Source organism: Lemur catta, chromosome 1 (genome assembly GCF_020740605.2).
Source record: "Lemur catta isolate mLemCat1 chromosome 1, mLemCat1.pri, whole genome shotgun sequence".
NCBI lineage: Eukaryota > Metazoa > Chordata > Mammalia > Primates > Lemuridae > Lemur > Lemur catta.
Genome location: NC_059128.1, coordinates 263,141,996 through 263,160,872, shown reverse-complemented (window position 1 = coordinate 263,160,872; position 18,877 = coordinate 263,141,996).

Sequence of the window (18,877 nt, the reverse complement as noted above, 5' to 3'; positions counted from 1 at the left end):
ATCTCTAACCAAAAAAAATTATTTTTGTATATTGTTAGTGAAGATTCCAAAGGAACATGATTATTTGTAAATTTACCTGAAAAAGAGAAAGCACATATAACACTAACGTATCACTTTTCACCACTTGCATTGGAAAAGATTAATAACATTGAATAATCAAGGAAGATGTGATATAAACAAGAATTGAGGAAAGGCATATTTTAGAAGGAAATTTGCAAGTATATACAATAATGCTTTCTCTTCAAATAAAAGGTAATGATCTTAGATCTTTTTTCCCCTCAAGGAAACATTAATAAAGTCAAAAATATATATTAAAGAATATTAATTCTAGTAGAGCATAGCTGATGAAATATTGAAAATAAACTAAATATTATTTTTGAGGACATTATACATAGTATGTCCATGTAATTAAAAGATTAAATGATTAGGACATAATATTAGAATGTTAGATGAAGGTGTCTATGTGTGGACAGAGAAAGAAACCCTTTAGATATAGGTAACTATTAGCATGCAAGTGCTTGTGTGAAGTAATTGCTTTTTAAATTATTTATTTTCCTAACTTAAAACATAAGCACGCAAATTAGTTCTGGTGAGTTATAGTTCTAAAATTTGCTATTTCTTAAGGATCGGATTGGGTGGTATTCTGGGTAGGGCAGTTGGACATTTACTTTCTTTTATACAGTGTCTTTTATAATCTGACATTTTGTGTTTATAATCAGAAAATAAAATCAAGATATTTTCACTTTGAAAGTGAAAAAAAAGTTCTCATGTCATTCTTTAAGAAAGGAAACAGGGTCCATAGAGAGATGACAGACTCTGGGGCAGGAAATACACAAAGAAGCCTAGAGCATCTTGTAGAAAGCAAAAGTAAGGAAGTACTTTAACAGAGGGAGAGAGAGAAAGAAATTTTCTTTATTTAAGGCAAGAAATTGTTAAGTGTCTAAACCATGGCAGCTACTCTGAGAGTGAAGCCAAAGTAACTGAAATGGAAAAATTAAAGAGAAAGACTCTACTTTTTTTATTATCAATTTTTGATTTATTTAAGTGTGAAAACTCAGAAGAAGGAAAGTGCATTAAAACTGCTGTTCTCTATATCAAAATTCCATGGCATCATTCTAAAAAGAATAGTACAGCCTCTTACTAACATAAGGCAAACTTCCTCTCTTAATTTTCCTAAATACAGGCCTTTCTTTCTTTACATAGAACTTTTAACCTTTCTTTCTTCATTGACATCTTCTGCTTTCTTTATTAAACCTTTCAAACTCACAGTGTGCCTGTATGCCTCATTATAGTAAGTGAAACCTTTTCCCCAGGAGGAAATAGAATATGAGTGAGAAGCGTGGTGCAGAACAACCTGCTAGAGGAATGAAAGAAGTCCAAAGTGGCTGGAGTTTAGAAAGTAAAATGAAAATTTACTTTGGAAGTAGCTGGAAAACTAGACAAGAAATTAAGTAGATTAAGTAAATTAATTAAGATTAGATTAAGTAAATTAATTAGACTGAATGTTCATACTATTTACAGTGTTAAGGAAAACTAAAGAAACCACTAGGTATAGATGTTGTGAGGACAGATTACTCCCATTATAGACTTCTTCACTTGAGGAGCTTATGAAAAATCCAAAATAACAAGTACAGTAAGAAGTTGGATTTTCAGGTCTACAGTTCAGGGGGAAAAATAACAAGATCTAGGCTTAAGTTGTGTATTTAAGCATTTGAAGCCAAAGTTTAGGTACTTCTCTAATATTCTCTCAAGTCTCTCCATGATTTTGTCTTTTGTTTCTCTAAACACAAGATGTAGTAATTGACTCTTTTTTCCTCCACCAAATTCTACAAGTCTTAAGAGGTTCTTTAAGAGATCCTTTAAGGGTAGGATTTGGCTCCTATTAATGTTTCTCTCTCCAGCATATTGTACATATTTATTTAATAAATAAATGCTTCCTTTTACATAAATCGCCTGAGTAGAAATTTTACGGATTAAGCAAAGTCAGCTGTGAATTAAGATGAATAAATATCATAATCTATAGATTATAAAATACAAACTAAGTTCTGTATATTTCCATGATTTACTCGTTGTAACATAGTAGGAAGTTATAGAGTTGAGGGTAGAAATTATCTCTTGACTTTCTTCTTTTTCCGTTGGCTATAAGTGTTCCTTAGTTACACTGCTGAGAGTCTATCTAATCTTCCACAATGCTCCTAAGATACGCATGATTCCTAGTAGAGTACTGCTTCAACTTCACCAGGCCATTTAGTTTAATGTTAACACAGTTGCTGCAAAATTCATGTTAACATTATTAAAGAAATGTCTTTTGTAATGTGTCTGGAATAAGCAGACACTGAGAATATACATACTTCAAATTCCTTCTAAAACATAGAAGATACTTCACTTATATCCATTTGGGAATGAATGAATCCCAATCTAACCTTTTTATTTCTACAACACAATTAAATTACAGCCTCTTCGTGAATACCATGTACCTAGGTACTCAACAATTTTATTTGTAGAACAAATCAAGCAGTCAAACAAACCAGCCATTTTAGGACACTAGAGCTTAAGTGTGCTTTTACTAATGCTTTTATATATTCCATATAATTAATTATCCTTGTAAAAAGGTGAGCAGAATGAATCTAGACAGAAAAGTAAAAAAAAAAAGAAAACACAAAACATGGTGACACCTTTGTCTGCTTGACTTGCTCACCACTTTCTATCCTAATGTATTTAAAAATGTATCAGTGATAAAGAGGAAAAAAACGATCTGATGATTTTCTACGCAATATCCAATACAGAAAATATCTAGAATACACTGATGATAATTTCTCCCTAGGAATATTTTACACATTTTGGAGAAGAATTAACTTTTATAGAGATAGAGGTAATCATCATTTAGCAAATAATTACTGATGTGCAGTTAATCATCACTTTTTATAAGCAAAAAAAATTTCAATTTTTATTGTATAATTTTATTTTTAAATAATTATTTATTAGATTTTTGCTTTTTTTTTTTTCTGGGAGACAGAGTCTTGCTCTGTTGTTCGGGCTAGAGTGCTATGGTGTCTTCCTAGCTCACAGCAATCTCAAACTTCTGGGCTCAAACCATCCTCCTGCCTCAGCGTCCTCACTAGCTATGACTATAGGTACACACCACCAAACCCAGCTAATTTTTTTTGTTTTTATTTTTTTTAGTTGCCCTACTAATTTTTTCTATTTTTAGTAAAGACAGGGTCTTGCTCTTGCTCAGGCTAGTCTCGAACTCCTGACCACAAGCTGTCTTCCCACCTCAGTCTCCCAGAGTGGTAGGATTATAGGCATGAGCCACCAGGCCCAGCCTCTACTGGCTTTTTAATTTATTAAATTTCATATGAATTTTTCACAGCATTATAAAGTTTTTCTTATACTATGTTATGACCAATGTCTGAATTTTTCAGTTATTGTTTAATTTTTGAATAATAAATTTGTTACTTTAGTCTCATGATTTTGTTTTTTTCAGTATTATTACCTTTTCAGTAACAGGTAAAATATTACAGCAATGCTACAAAATTCTACTTATATTTTGGGGAATGGATCTTACTTCCTCCCTACTCAAGGTTCAAGTAGAAACACTTTTAATATATATTCCATTTGTAGGGTTGATAAAATTTTGATAGCTTTGCAGTTTGTTCCTATGTGTAAAATATGACACAATGGTAAGCTAGTCAATTGTATAACGTTTGTGAATTTATGCATATTGTACTTGAAATGTTTTCTTCTTCCTACCTTACTGCCACTCCTGTAGTAGTAGCTACTTGCTTGCTTTTCACTTTTTCCACTTTTTCCATCTTCATTTTTCATTCTCAATTCCTAGGTTTACCTGCCCCATCTGAATGTTTACTTATGTAGCTGTCCCATAATAATATCAGTAACATATCATGCATTTGTATATTAGGCTCCCATTTTCTATTACTGCAACTGGGAAGACAATAAGGTAATAGACTTTAAGGGTCAGGAACCATAGTAGGTATCAATTAACAAACGTAACAAAGAAAACATGAACTTACATCTTAGCTTTGCTATTATTTTCTATATGACCCCCAGCAAATTCTTTAACATGTCTAACTTTCCTTTCTATGATCTGTAATATGGTGGTGATTAGATAGCTTATAGGCTATTTGTTAAAGCAGACAATGTAGAAAAAGCATCATAGCATGGTGCCCAGGAAATAATAAAAAAGGTTCCTACAATTATGGTTTTGTTGTTATTATTTCTCTCCCTTTAGTCTTAATGATAATTTCATCCCCTATGTTTCTCTATTTGGTATACAAGTAATTCAGACAAGTTATTGATTTAAAACCTCTTTCTTTAGCCTTAATGATGAAGCACAAATTCACAGGTAGAGTTTAAGGAAAAAGAGCCACAACCTAAAGAAGGCAAGGCTTATAATTCTCTCCTTCATTCATGTTGTGAGAAACATGGTCCAGGACATGTTTTCCAGTAACCTCACCTGGGAAACCCTGAAGCACAAAGCATTTAATAGTATATATTTATCTATACCTCAAATATGAGTGTTTGAACTTAGAGCAGGAGATTATTTTTTGCTTCCTAAGCTCATTGTAGCAAAAAGTTTAGATCAGTTCAGTGAAACACATAATTGAAAAACAGGTACTTAAAAGTTTCTTCAAAGGTGGAAAGGACTTTTTCTGTGAGTGTGAAAGTATTTGCACTAGGTGATTTGTTTGGGAATAGTGGTAAATGACACAGGCAAAATGTCTTCAACATGTAGCTATTTTAATCCTCCTAATTAATCAAACATTACATTGTTCTGTCCAGAAACAAACAAACAAACAAAAAACCCTAATCATTCACTTAATACACAAGCAGTAATAGTTAACAGGTATTGAGATTTTGAAAGGTAAGCCCGTGTGTCTACTTAGCGGTAGAGCTGAGTTTTGAGCACAAGTATATTTTACTTCATTCTTTACATAAGCTATAGTGAGTCAACTGAAGTATCATGAGGCTCATAAATTTGAAGAGATGAGCTGTTTTCTTATAATGGGTTGCAACCTGCAGGCTGGCATCCCACAGGCTGGGATGCCTACCTTCTAGCAGGAACTGGAAGCAAACACACTTCAAGAGAATAAAGATGAGACAGAAATTCATGCTGAATGGGACAGGTAAGCATACTTATTCAACAGTTTATAGGAGTCGCTATGAATATTTATAAAGGGGGAATGAACAAATTCACAGTAGGTAAACATGCTTGTTACATATATTTCATGTTCACTTCAGGGTGAAGACTTGACAATAAATGCATTAAACTTAGGCTCTATGCATCAAAAGGTGGAAGGGAGAACACAAAAGCATCTTGTGGACAGCCTTTATAAACTGAGCAGAGCTAGTTCATTGTGGACAGTTTCTTATCAAAAAGGAGCACTGGTTAATTGTTATGTGGAAACTGCAAGAAGGGAGGGAAGTCCTAGCCAGCTGATTTCTGTTTAATCCTTAGGAAAGAAAGTCTAAATGGTGGTTAGTGACTGACAGGGTATAACAAGGTGTGTCCAGCCTCCAATATCATCATGGTCTGAAACTCAGTTTTTAAGATTTCTCTGAGATACCCTTGGTTAAGAGAGGGTCTGTTCAGTCAGTTGGGAGAGGCTTAGGATTTTAATTTCTCAAGTCTTTTAACTAAACTATATTCGCTCTTATAAATTTATTTATGGTGATTATTCAGGCTTGGTTCAAAATTGCATTCCTATAAACATGGACAAAAATAAATAGAAGAAATGAATATATGTAAATAAATGTCAAGAACCAGAAAAAGTTAATATTGGACAGCAAAGTAAGCAAAAAGAGAGATTGAAAAAAAAATTCCTAAAACTGATTTATGCACCATCTACCTGCACAGATATATGTGGTGTGTGTCTTTATGTGTGCAAGTATTTTTTTTAAATCCATTGCTATAGAGCTTTAATACATATGGTTATTTTTGTTCCATTTCTTGAATGTGACTAAACCAAAGGTTTAACATTGACATTCCATTTGGATTATAAGGGGAAGGGCATTTCAAAGACAAAAACCCATCAAAGAATACAAATTGCTTCTAAGTTCAAATGTAATAACCATCTGCAAGAGCAGTTTAGAGGGTATCAACTACCATTGCGATTGCACTCACTTAAGGAGGACATCAAAGGAAACCAGAATTCTCACCACATCATGATTTATGGATTTGGCTTGAACACTTGTAATTACTTCCTTAGCACAAGAGGATGAGTATAGATACATAAGCTCCACCAAGCCCAAATTCCTGGGAAAACAGGGCACTTGATTCTGTCTTGCTGATGGATTCTCAAGGATATTTTAGTAGTGAGTAGGTCAAAATGTTATTTCATGCCTCACACTGTAATGGACAAAACTGTATCAAGAAGGCTGCTGTTTTTTTCAACAAGGTATTAGCTTTCTAAATTCCTTCTAGTAAATTTTTTGAAAATAAAAGCGCTGATGAAATATATGTTTCTACTGAGAATTTTTATCTGAACAAAGGAGCTGATTATATCTAAATACTGTTAATTAATGTTAACAATTTTGGAGATGCATAAAAATAAGACTATGAGATATTTCCCCTGTAAGTAAAAATAGCAATCATTTTTTACCTATAATTTCTAAAAAATAATAAATATTTACCTTATTTATTTTCACATGATATATCGATTTTGTTTTGATTTTCTGTCCAGCTAAAATAATTAGATAAATCTAGAATTTGCAGAGTTAAATTTAATGCACATAGTCCTAGGAAGTTACAATATACTGATCTTTTATTTCAAATGTCATGACTAATTTTTCTATGGCCAACCTCTGCATAAAACAATAAAACATGATGGAAAACCACAAAAATATAAATGATTAGTTATGTTCCATGCCAAGGAGTAAAGTCACTTGAAATTCAACTATTCCCTCATTATTTGTTATTTATCTATTATTTATTTGTTAATGTACACAAGTAATACTGTAGTTTAGAACATGATACCCCAAAGTATAGTGCCTTGGCGTGCTAAATACTTTTAACTGAAAGAGATTGAAAAGTCTTCAGAAACAAGGTCTTTCTGACCTTCTCCCACCTTCCTGTTTCCCACCCCTCGTTATCCCCCAAAACAAGTCATAAAAGCCAGAATTCCTCTTCCCCAAGACAGGTCGTAGAAACTAGACCCCTTCTTTCCCAAAGCAAGCCGTGAAACCTCAAAAGATGAATCTCTCTCATCTCCCTAGAAGACCCTAATTCCAGAAGGATCCTACCCCATATTCAAGAGAAAGAAATGCTACATGGCAAGACCAGGAAAAAATCTGGACAGACAGGCCTTGCTGGGTTTCTCGCCTCAGTCTATTACCATTAGACCATACCCATCTGTCCAATCACGTTTCAACGTTACCGTCCATTCTTCATGGAACCTAAGCATAAAAATGGACAGTTGTTTTTTTTTTCCTGGGCCTTTGGTTCTTGATTTTTGAGGGCTTTCATGTCACAGAAATCTTCCATTAAATAAATTTGTTATACTTTCTCTTGTTAAGCTGTCCTTTGTTATAGGAATGTTGGTTGTGACCCTTTATCATGAGTGAGGCAAGGTATGGCACATTTCTGTTCCTACAGTAATAAAGGTAAATGAGACTAATAAAGGCAAAATCTTTAAAAATAAAAATTGAACTTATGAATACTCAATGTATGAATGCCAATTATATTTTTATAAAAGCCTTTCTTCTCTCCTGACTAGATAATTGAAACTATTTTATCCTCAGTGGTGACACTGACATTATGACTTTGTCTTGCTCCCGTCCTGCATAAATTCTTACCTTTGTATTCAATTCAACAGAGAGCTGTTTTGTTCATCAGAATTTATATCCACTCTGAATTCTTGAGTTCCTAGCCACATATATATGTGTATACAAATATACATCTATATAATTTATATAGAGAAGGATATTTATATCTTTATATGCTATATATATTTTATGACATATACATATAATTTATTATAAAATATAGAATTTATCATATCTAAGTTGAAATGATATGAATGCCTGAGTTATGAATAATTATTATAATTATCAAAAATAATTAAGATTTTAAAAAATTTTAATAGTACTTGACGGCCTATTACAAAGTAAGCCAGATATAAAGTTTAACACAAATAGCAATTACTGAATCCTTGTAAGGTAGAGATTTTTCTTATATTCTAATGGAAATGCTATAAAAACCCAATACTAAACTTGATCAATATATCATAGATAATAATAACAGAGCTTATCTGTCTGACTAGAAAATCTGTTTATTCCTATAATATACTAACTTTCATATAAATATTTATAAAAGAAAAGATATATTGAGTTTTAAAATGGAACTTTGTTTCTTTGCATACTAGCAATGAACTTGAAATTAAACAAATAATTCCATTCAAAAGAGCTTCCAAAAAAATCACTTAGGAATATGTTTATCAGAAACACAAGCTTTTCATACTGAAAATTATAAAATATTGCTGAAATAAATTAAAGGAAATATAAATAAATGGAGAGCTATTTCGTATATATGGATTGAAAGAATCAATATTGTTAACATGGCAATTTTATCCAAATTGAGCTATGTATTTAACATACTCTCCATCACATTTCTAGCATAGCTTTTGCAGAAATTTGTAAGCTTATCCTAAAATTTACATGGAAATGCAGGGGACTCATAATGAACAAGATATTTCTTCAAAAATGAAGTAGAGAACTTACACCTCCCAATTTCAAATTTTACTATAAAATTATAAAAATCAAGACAATATCTTACTGGGATAATGATATACATAGATCTATGTTACAGAATTAATAGTCCAGAGACAAATTCTTGCATGCATGGTCAATTGATTTTTGATATAAATGCCACGGCAAAACAATGGAGAAAGAATAGTCATTTCATCAAATCATGAGAGAAAAGTGAATATCCACATGCAAAAAAAAAAAAATCAATTCATACACTTACCTCATACTATACACCAAAAGTTACTCAAGGTGGATAATAGATCTAAGTGTAAAAGCTAAATCTATAAAACTTCTAGAAGAAAATACAAAACAAAATACTTGAGAACTTATGTCACACAAAGAGTTCTTAGATATAATACCAAAATCAGGACTTATAAAATAACAACAAATAACAAAAAGATAGGTTGGACTTTATCAATATTAAAACCTTTATGCTTCAAAAGACATGAGTAATAAAATTAAAAAGCAAACCACAGAGCAGGAGAAAACCTTTCAAAATCATATACCTCAGAAAAGGCTTGTATTCAGAATATTAAAAATAACTCTTACAACACAATAACAAAAGTCAAATAGTCAATTAAGAATGTGGGAAATATTTGAGTAGGCTTTTCACCAAATAATACATAAGAATAGCTAATAAGCACTGAAAAATATGCTTAGCATCATCAGTCATTAGGGAAATAAAACTATGAGATATTACTTTACACCTGCTAGAATAGCTTTAATCAAAAGGAAAGAAAAGTTTTGGCAAGGATATGGAGGGAACCAGGATCCTCATGCACTGATAGTGAGAATGGAAAATGGTACAGACACTTTGGAAAATGATTTGGCAGTTTCTAAAGAAGTTAAACATGAATTTAAAATATGAACTGGTAGTTCTATTCTTAGATATCTAGCCAAGAAAAATTAAAAAGATGTGTACACAATTGTTCAAAAAATGTTGTTCATAATGGCTAAAAAGTGAAAGGAATCCAAATGTCCATCAGCTAATAAAGGAATAAACAAAATGCAGTGTATGCATACAATGGTATACTAATCAGCAATAAAAAAAGTGACTTACTGATTTGGACCACAGAGATACTATGTTAGACACAAAAGTGACATATTTTATGACTCCATTTATATGAAATGTCCCTAAAAGGAAAATTTATACTGACTGAGCTCAAATTAGTAGAATCTAGAGGTGGAAATTGAAATTGAATTGATCATGAGGATCTTTTGGAATGATGGAAATGTTCTAATACTGGATTGTGGCGATGGTGGTGAAACTGTAAATTTACTAAAAATCATTGAATTTTATACTTAAAACAGGTCAATCTTATATTTGAAATGTCTGATTTTGAATCAAAAGTGCAGTTAATTATACCTCAAACAAGAAGCAGTACAATTCGTCAAAGTATGAGCCTAAACCATTGACACAGTTTTGCTATCTTAATGGTAACTTGTTTATGACAGAAGCGAAGAAGCCCAGAGAGCAAGTGCTGACTGATGAAATTGTGAAAGATGTTTTTCACAGCTTGATGAGAATTGAATATTTTTCCTTGCAAGGAGTGATCCAAAGCCTGGAAGAAGTGGTAGTCAGTTGATGCAAGGTCTGGTGAATATGGTGGATGACAGAGAGTTTCCAAAGCCAGCCTTTGTAGTTTGAGCAGCACTGTTTGTGCAACATACGGTTGAGCATTGTGTTGCAAGAGGATTGACCTGTCTCCATTAACCAATCAAGAATGTTGCTTGATTGCAAACATCCTCATCATTTCATCCAATTGGTTGCAATAGACATCTGCTTTAATTGGTTACCAGGTTTCATGAGCTGCAGTGGATAAACCCAGCGCTGGATCACCAAACAGATTCCATTTGCTTTTTTTGATGAATATTTGGTTTTGCACTGTGTTTCAGCACTTCGTCTTTGTACAGCCATTGTGCCAAACACTTGCAATTGTCAAAAAGAATCCATTTTCCATCACATGTAACAATACAGTGTGGCAATGGTTTGCCTTTATGTCATGACAGCAAAGAAAGGTAAGCTTCTAGACAGTTTCTCTTCTGATGCTCATTTAATTCATGCGGAATCCATCTATCCACCTTCTTTACCTTGCTGGTTTATTTGAAGTGGCCCAATATTGTTGGAATAGTAACCTCAAACCTTGCTGTTAATTCACGCATAGGTTGAGATGGATTTGTTTCCACTACAGCTTTCAGCTCACCATTATCCATCTTAGTCTCAGGTCACCTGCTTGGCTCATTTTCAAGATTAAAATCACCAGAACAGAACTTCTCAAACCATCAACATACTGTGGATTGATTGGCCACCTCCTTCTCAAACACTTTGTTGATATTTTGAGCTGTCTGCACTGCACTGGTTGCATGATGGAATTCGTATTTGAAAATAACATGAATTTTTTACTTATCCATGGTTTCACAAAAATTTCTCTAAAAAAAATTGTGAAAGATAAATACAAGCCAAAACATGCATTTGCAAGACTAAGGATGTACCTTCACAATAAAAATAAAACCAGAAGTGTCAAAGTGAGATGTCAGGGATATCAACTGTCAAATTTAGTACTTAAGGAAATTGGACATGTCATACTTAATAACCTAATAATATGTAAATTATACTGAAACAAAATTGTTTAAAAAAACAAACCATAAAGGGTTAAAAATTTTAGAAGTCTTTTTTTTAAATTTGGGGATGTGAATTAGATTTAAAAATTCAAAAGCCATACATAAAAGGATTGATGCATTTGGCCATTTGAAATTAAATAAAACTGTATTTAGAATGACATCTTAAGCTATTAATAATTTAAAAATCCTAGTATTGACAAGATAGACAAATTTAATCTCATATAAAAGCAAACAGGGTTAGATATATCAGGCAAAGGAGAAATACAGGTCAGGGGACAGAATGAATTGAAGGGACAAGGACAGCAGGAAGAAGCCCTCCCATGTGAATGGTATAGTGCTCCAGGTGAGAGAAGGTGATGGCTTGTGCTAGTTTGGTAACCGTAGTGTCATGGAGAAGTGAGTGAGTTAATATGATCTATCGGCGTGAGAGCCGAAAGAAGAAACAAAAAGAAAGAATAAATCCTATAAATTTGGTTTGAATACTTCAGTATATTGTTATTTACTGAGTGTGGGAGAAGAGATTTGGAAAGGAAGGTAAATAATTCTGTTCTTGTTAAACCACTTGACAGCATTTGTGGCTAGGACAGATGTACACATCCCTTTTTCTGTGTCATTCGTACTGCCTCCTTAAATCTGTTGTACTAGGCATTCTCTAAGCAAAAATCTCATTCTCCATCTTCGCATACGGTCTCATTTGGATATTTGGTCACTCTCAATCTTGTGTTGAAATTTGTTTCCCAGTGTTGGAAGTGAGGTCAAGCGGGAGGTATTTGCATCATGAGGGCAGAGCCCCTCATGAACGGTTTGGTTCCTTCCCTGTGCAAATGAGTGAGTCCTCACTTTATTAGTTTACTAGAGAGCTGGTTGTTTGAAAGAACCTGGCACCATCTCCTCCCTCCCTTGCTCCTGCTCTCACCATGTGACTCCTCTGATCCCCCTTTGCCTTTGCCTTGATTGGAAGCTCCCTGGAGTCCTCACCAGAAGCAGATGCTGGCACCGTGCTTGTACAGTCTGCAGAACCATGAACCAAATAAACCTCTTTTCTTTATACACTACCTATTTCAGGTTATTTCCTTCGTAGCAATGTAGGAATTGAGTATCTGTCTCATTCTGGCCAAAAAAAATCTTACATGAAACAGTTACACAAAAAGTTCTTACCTCCCACTAAATTTTACTTACTCAACATTGAAGTTCAATTATCCCTGTAACTATTTGATATCACTATTCCGTATTTTTTTCTACATGCCTTCAGATCAGCAGTCAAAGAGCAGATGTTTACTGAGCATTACACAATGTGCTGTCCTATGAAATGGTTCAGTGACTCAAGAACCTTAAAATCTAATAAGGAGAACTAATTAGATAACCAAATAAAGTGAGTGGAATATTGTCATCAATATAATAGATATTCTGCAATCAATGCAGGGGTCATTAAAAAGAAGTATTCAGCTCAATATAGAAATGTTTCCCATAATGATAAGGGAATTATTAACTTTTTTTGAGTCTCATTTACAACCACCATAGTGACCTTGGTATTTATTCATATCACATCGTTGCCTAAAACCTCCAGAGAATTCTCTGGTCACTTAGCATAAAGCAAATTCCTACTTTGGATTATAAGTCTCTACAAGATTTCGACTTGCCAACCCTTTCAACTTTATTTCCTAACAGTCTTTCTCTAGCTTTTTATATAATACATTAACGGTGTTTATGAACCTATTTTCCTTTGACTTGAAAATGTTATCTATTGTACTATCCCACAGAAATAAAAATCAGTAGTTAGGATATATGAATGTTTATTACAGAAATGTTTGCTTTACTTAAGCAATGGAAGCAACCTAAATATTTACCCATAGTGGCTATTTTATTAATTGTGATTTGTTTATATTACGTTGTTGTTAACTATCTCTATATGCAGTGAAAATTCAAGTTTCAGAGCAGTTATATTAGATGAATTGCTTTGGAAATAAATAACAACAAAACAACAAAATCACCAAAAAATCTTCTGTATATGTTTATAAATTTCTATAAACATAAAAAAGAGTAGATAGGCTACACATTGAGTTCCTATCATTGGTTATAAAACAAGGAGTGAAATTGTGTAGTAAGAGGGTAATAACGTTTTACATATCTACATTTGATTGATTATAATAATCATGGTTTGATTTTTATTTAATTTTGAGAATAATATAGCAAAATGGAAAAGAATATCTACTTCACAAGTCTTCTTTGTGCCCTTAATTCAAAGCTATTAGAAAGAAACAAATGCTAGGAATTTTAAAGAATAAGTCATACACATTCGAAGATGTGTTTCTTGATGAAGCACATTTTAAATGTTCCCATGTGGAGTTACTGAATACATTGTGATTGTATTCAACCATTCTAACTAGTTCTTGCTTTTTATTTAGGTTTTTTAATGTAAGAATAAAACATTTTTCCCATTGTGCTTGAACTGTAAAGAAGTTTTGAGTAGGGAGAAATATATAGGTCAATCTATCTGCATTTGTCATGTGATTGGAGGGCTTCATATAGGTTGGAAAAGTACAGTCATTAAAGGTATAGAAAAAAAATTGTTCTCATTCACTGTTGTTTCTAGAGAAATGAATTAAATTAATGGATTACTTAGAGATGATGAAGAAAGAAAACTGTTAACATTCTAATGAATTATCATCCAATTCTCTCTCTATATATGTTTATTTACAATATTATATATTACATATACATATATAATGTAAATATTGAAATATGCAATAATTCCCATATCTCATACCCATAAGATATTACTGATTTTTAATGTTTATATCAAATATCTCTACTTTATATCATTAGTAATTTTTTTAACAGGTGGAATCTATAATTTTTATGTTTCATTATTTCTGTTTGTTTTATAGCCTAGTTACTGGTGTTCCTGTGAGTGCTGTTATTTTGTATATGGGTACTTGTGTATGTTTATGTATGTATGAATGTATGAATTTTTCAGTAATGTTTGAAAAGAATATATTTTATCTCTAAAAGATATACATATTCTCTGCATGTATTCTTATGTTTATCAATTATATTATTTAGATTGTTTATGTGTCTTTATTGTGTCTGGTATATCTGTAATGAACAGATAGAAAAATGAGCTGCTGCCAAGTTCTTTGTATAAATTTAAAATTTTATTTATTCATACTTATAGTAACTATAAATAAAATATATATATAATATGTGTAAAAGATATTTCAAAATTTTATATTATTAAAGGGTAGCTTTGCTGATAGACTAACTTATGTATATTTCTTGCCAAACTGCTTCATCCATTTAATTACTAAATAAATTATTATTTAATACTACATATTAACAAAAAAGTAAAAAGAATAAACCTCATTAACTTGGGAGGTAAAGATAATGTTTACACTAATTACCTTCATCCTAATGTCTTGATTTTCATCCCTCGTGATGTTGTTATCGTCCTCACAATGGGTGTGGCTTGCAATGGATGTGAACGTTACCTTTACGTTGTTCTCAAGCCAAAGCATGGTGGTCAAGAAGCATCATTAGAATTGGCAGAGTATAAACCACTGAGCTTGGGATTCAAAGATCTTACTTAGTGTTATAATCCAGCTTTTAGCAGACTATGATCAGTTTTTCCTGTTCCATCTTTTTAAAACTGTTACCACAGAAATAAGCAACTGGACTTTGGGGTTACATAACTTTCATGTGCTCCAATTCAATACTCAGTGTGGGGAAGTTGTATAATACTGGAAACAAAACATTTCTATTTCTATGTAATTTCAAACCTATATTATTCCTGATTTTGTGTCTATTTTCAGGAAAAAAAATTAATTCTGTGAATATTGGTCAAAGTATGCTTCTCTCTGAGTTGCTTCCTGCCCCTCTCTTGCTCTCTCTTTCTGTAAGTCATGAGATGTGCAAGAAAGAGGGGAGATAGGAAATATATAGCACTAGGATTTACTTTTGCTCTCACTCATGCCAAATGTTTAGGTAATGAAAAATGACTTAAACAAATATCCTATAACACACACATACACTATATGCAAAATATATGTTTGCATGGTACATGTTTAAATAAAAAAAAAAAAAGTCACAGACCATAACCAAACTCTCTTTTCCTGTTGTGACAAGGGATCTGGACGTCATCTGTGGAGCATACATCTTGCTCTGTAAACTTATATTTTGCTCTTGCCCTATAATTCTATCTTGCTCCCCCCCAATAAATTTCACCTCATGCTTGCCTCAAAAAAAATAAAAAATAAAAAAATAAATTAACTGTATCTTTATCTGTAGTTATATATATTTATATATCAAATATATATACTACATGTGATTTGCTTGACATTATTTATGTATTTATACTTTGTTGTTTATGTTTTCAATGTACCCAATTTATTAAATTTTAAGTGTTTTTTTATTGTTTCAATAATTTAAATTATCTTCAAGTTACATTAAAGTTAACAAAAATACACTTTATAAACAAATCAATATGTATTGGCTTCTGGTTTAATAGGAAATTAGGATTCATATTTTTTTGTTTCTAATGCTAGACTTTTCCAGATATTGTAATTAGATCCTAGTTATAGATATACTATCCTATTATAGCAGTGTGATTACACCAAATAAATATTTTCTATAATATTTTGATTCAGTATTAAATTTTGCAAACTTTTTCATAAATCATTCCATCATGATTTTGTCTATTTTTGAATTACAAAACTCACAAAAATATAATTTTCCATACTTGAAATTTTTTATTTTTATTCACTCGTCATTTTACTCAGCTAAATCTTTACATAGATTTTCCTGAAGGGAATGTGGGACCACGCATATTATGCATATTTTTCTATTGTTTTTTTATTGACATGAAAATGTATCCATATTGCTTTAAACAACAAATTTTTTTCTAAGATATTTTACTCAATGATTAATTGTAATCTGCTATCTAATATTCTATAGAAATAATTTAGCCCTAATTTTGTAAGAAGCCTTTTTATTTGCTCATTTTCTTCATTGCTTTTTGATATTTTAGTCTTTATTCTTGAGATTAATCCTTATTTCATACAAAATATACTCTTAGTTATCTTTATTTAATTGTTCATTGGTTTTGAAGACACATGGTTTAAAACTAGATCTGTCTCTAGCAGAATTTAGTTGCCTACTATATAAAGTTCAATTATAATAATTCATATGCATTTTAGTGGGATTTATTACTAAAGTTAGTTTCTGGCTCAGTCCCTAAAAAATATACTCCTTTCAATGTTGTACTAGTCTGACCAAGAAAATGTAAACATTATAAAAATATGTAAAAAACTACAAACATTCAGATTAACAGAAAATTTAATATGTGAAAATGGGAGTTGCTATAGTGTGAATGTTTGTGTGCCCCCAAATTCATATATTGTAACCTCATCTCCAATGCAATAGTATTAGGAGATGGGCCTTTAGGAAATGATTAAGTCATGAAGGCAGAGCCCTCATTAATGGAATTAGTATCCATATAAAAGAGGCCCGAGGGAGCTTATTTGTTCCTTTTGCCATGTGAGGGTACAACAAAAACACACCATCTACAAGAAGGAAGGCCCTCACCTGACATTGAATCTGCTAGTAACTCTATCTGAAACTTCCCAGCCTCTGGAACTGTGAGCAATAAATTTATGTTGTTTTTAAGCTACTAGTTTATGGTATCCTGTTATAGAAGCTCAAAGAGACTAAGACAAGGGTAATATCAGCTAATAATAAGCAAAATTACATTTAAATCTGTTAAGGCAATGCTAGATGCTGTAATAGTAAAAATTTAAAATTTTATATAATTAAAGTTTATTTCTCTTATACATAAAAATAATTAGTTATTCAGAACTGGAAAGGAGGAAAGTACTATTCTACAAAATTATTCAGACATCCAAGATGACTGAAGATTTGATTTTTTTCAAAATGTGGAATGTATTTTCATAGGGATTGAATTGAATCTGTAGATCACTTTGGGTAGTATAGACATTTTAACAATGTTGATTCTGCCAACCCATGAGCATGGTATGATTTTCCACCTGTTTACGTCCTCTGCTATTTCCTTCCTCAGAACTTCATAGTTTTCCCTGTAGAGGACTTTTACCTCCTTAGTTAAATACATTCTTAGGTATTTTACTTTTTTGTTGTTGCTGTTGTGAAGGGTACCGAGTCTTTGATTTGGTTTTCAGTTTGACTGTTGTTGGAGTATAGGAATGCTACTGATTTCTGTACATTGACTTTGTAACCTGAGACTTTGCTGAATTTACTTATCAATTCTAGTAATCTCATTGCAGAATCTTTGGGGTTTTCTAGATATAAGATCATATTGCAGATCTAAAAAAAAAAAAATTCTACACTTTGTATGGAACCAGAGAAGACCCCATATAGCAAAAGCAATTTTAAGCAAAAAGAACAAATTGGGAGGCATCAATTTCCCAGACTTCAAACTATACCACAAGACTACAGTAACTAAAACAGCATGGTACTGACACAAGAACACAGACATAGATGAATGGAACAGACTGAGAACCTAGATATAAAACTATCCTCATATAGTCATCTAATTTTTGACAAAGCAGACAAAAACATACACTGGGGGAAAGAATCCCTATTGAATAAATGATGCTGGGAAAATTGGATAGCCACATGTACAAGACTGAAAGAGGATCCACATCTATCACCTATCACAAAAATCAACTCACGATGGATAACAGACTTAAACCTAAGGCATGAAACTATAAAAATTCTAGAAGAAAATGTTGGAAAAACTCTTATAGACATTGGCCTAGGCAGAAAATTTATGAAGAAGACTCAAAAGGCAATCACAGCAATAACAAAAATAAATAAATGGGACCTGATCAAATTAAAAAGCTTCTGCACAGCCAAGGAAACTATCATGAGAGCAAACAGATAACCTACAGAATGAGAAAAATTTGCATGCTACACATTCGATAAAGAGCTGATAATTAGAATCTATATAGAACTCAGGAAAATCAGCAAGAAAAAAATCTAATAACCCTATAAAAAAGTGGGCAAAGGACATGAACAGAATTTTTTCAAAAGAAGATAGACTAATGGCCAACAAACATATGAAAAAAATGCTCAACATCTCTAATCATCAGGGAAATTGAAAATCAAAATCACAATGAGATATCACTTATCTCTAGTGAGAATGACCTTTATCAAAAAGTCCCAAAACAATAAATGTTGGCATGGATACAGAGAGATAGGAACCCTAATACACTGCTGGTGGGACTGCAAACTAGTACAACCTCTGTGGAAAGTAACATGGAGATACCTCAAAGAGCTACAAGTAGAACTACTTTTTGATCCAGAAATCCCATTACTGAGCATCTGCTCAAAGGGAAAAAGGCATTCCATAAAAAAGACATCTGCACTGGAATGTTTATGGCAACACAATTCATAATTGCAAAAATGTGGAAACAACCAAAGTACACATCAATACATGAGTGGATTAATAAAATGTGGT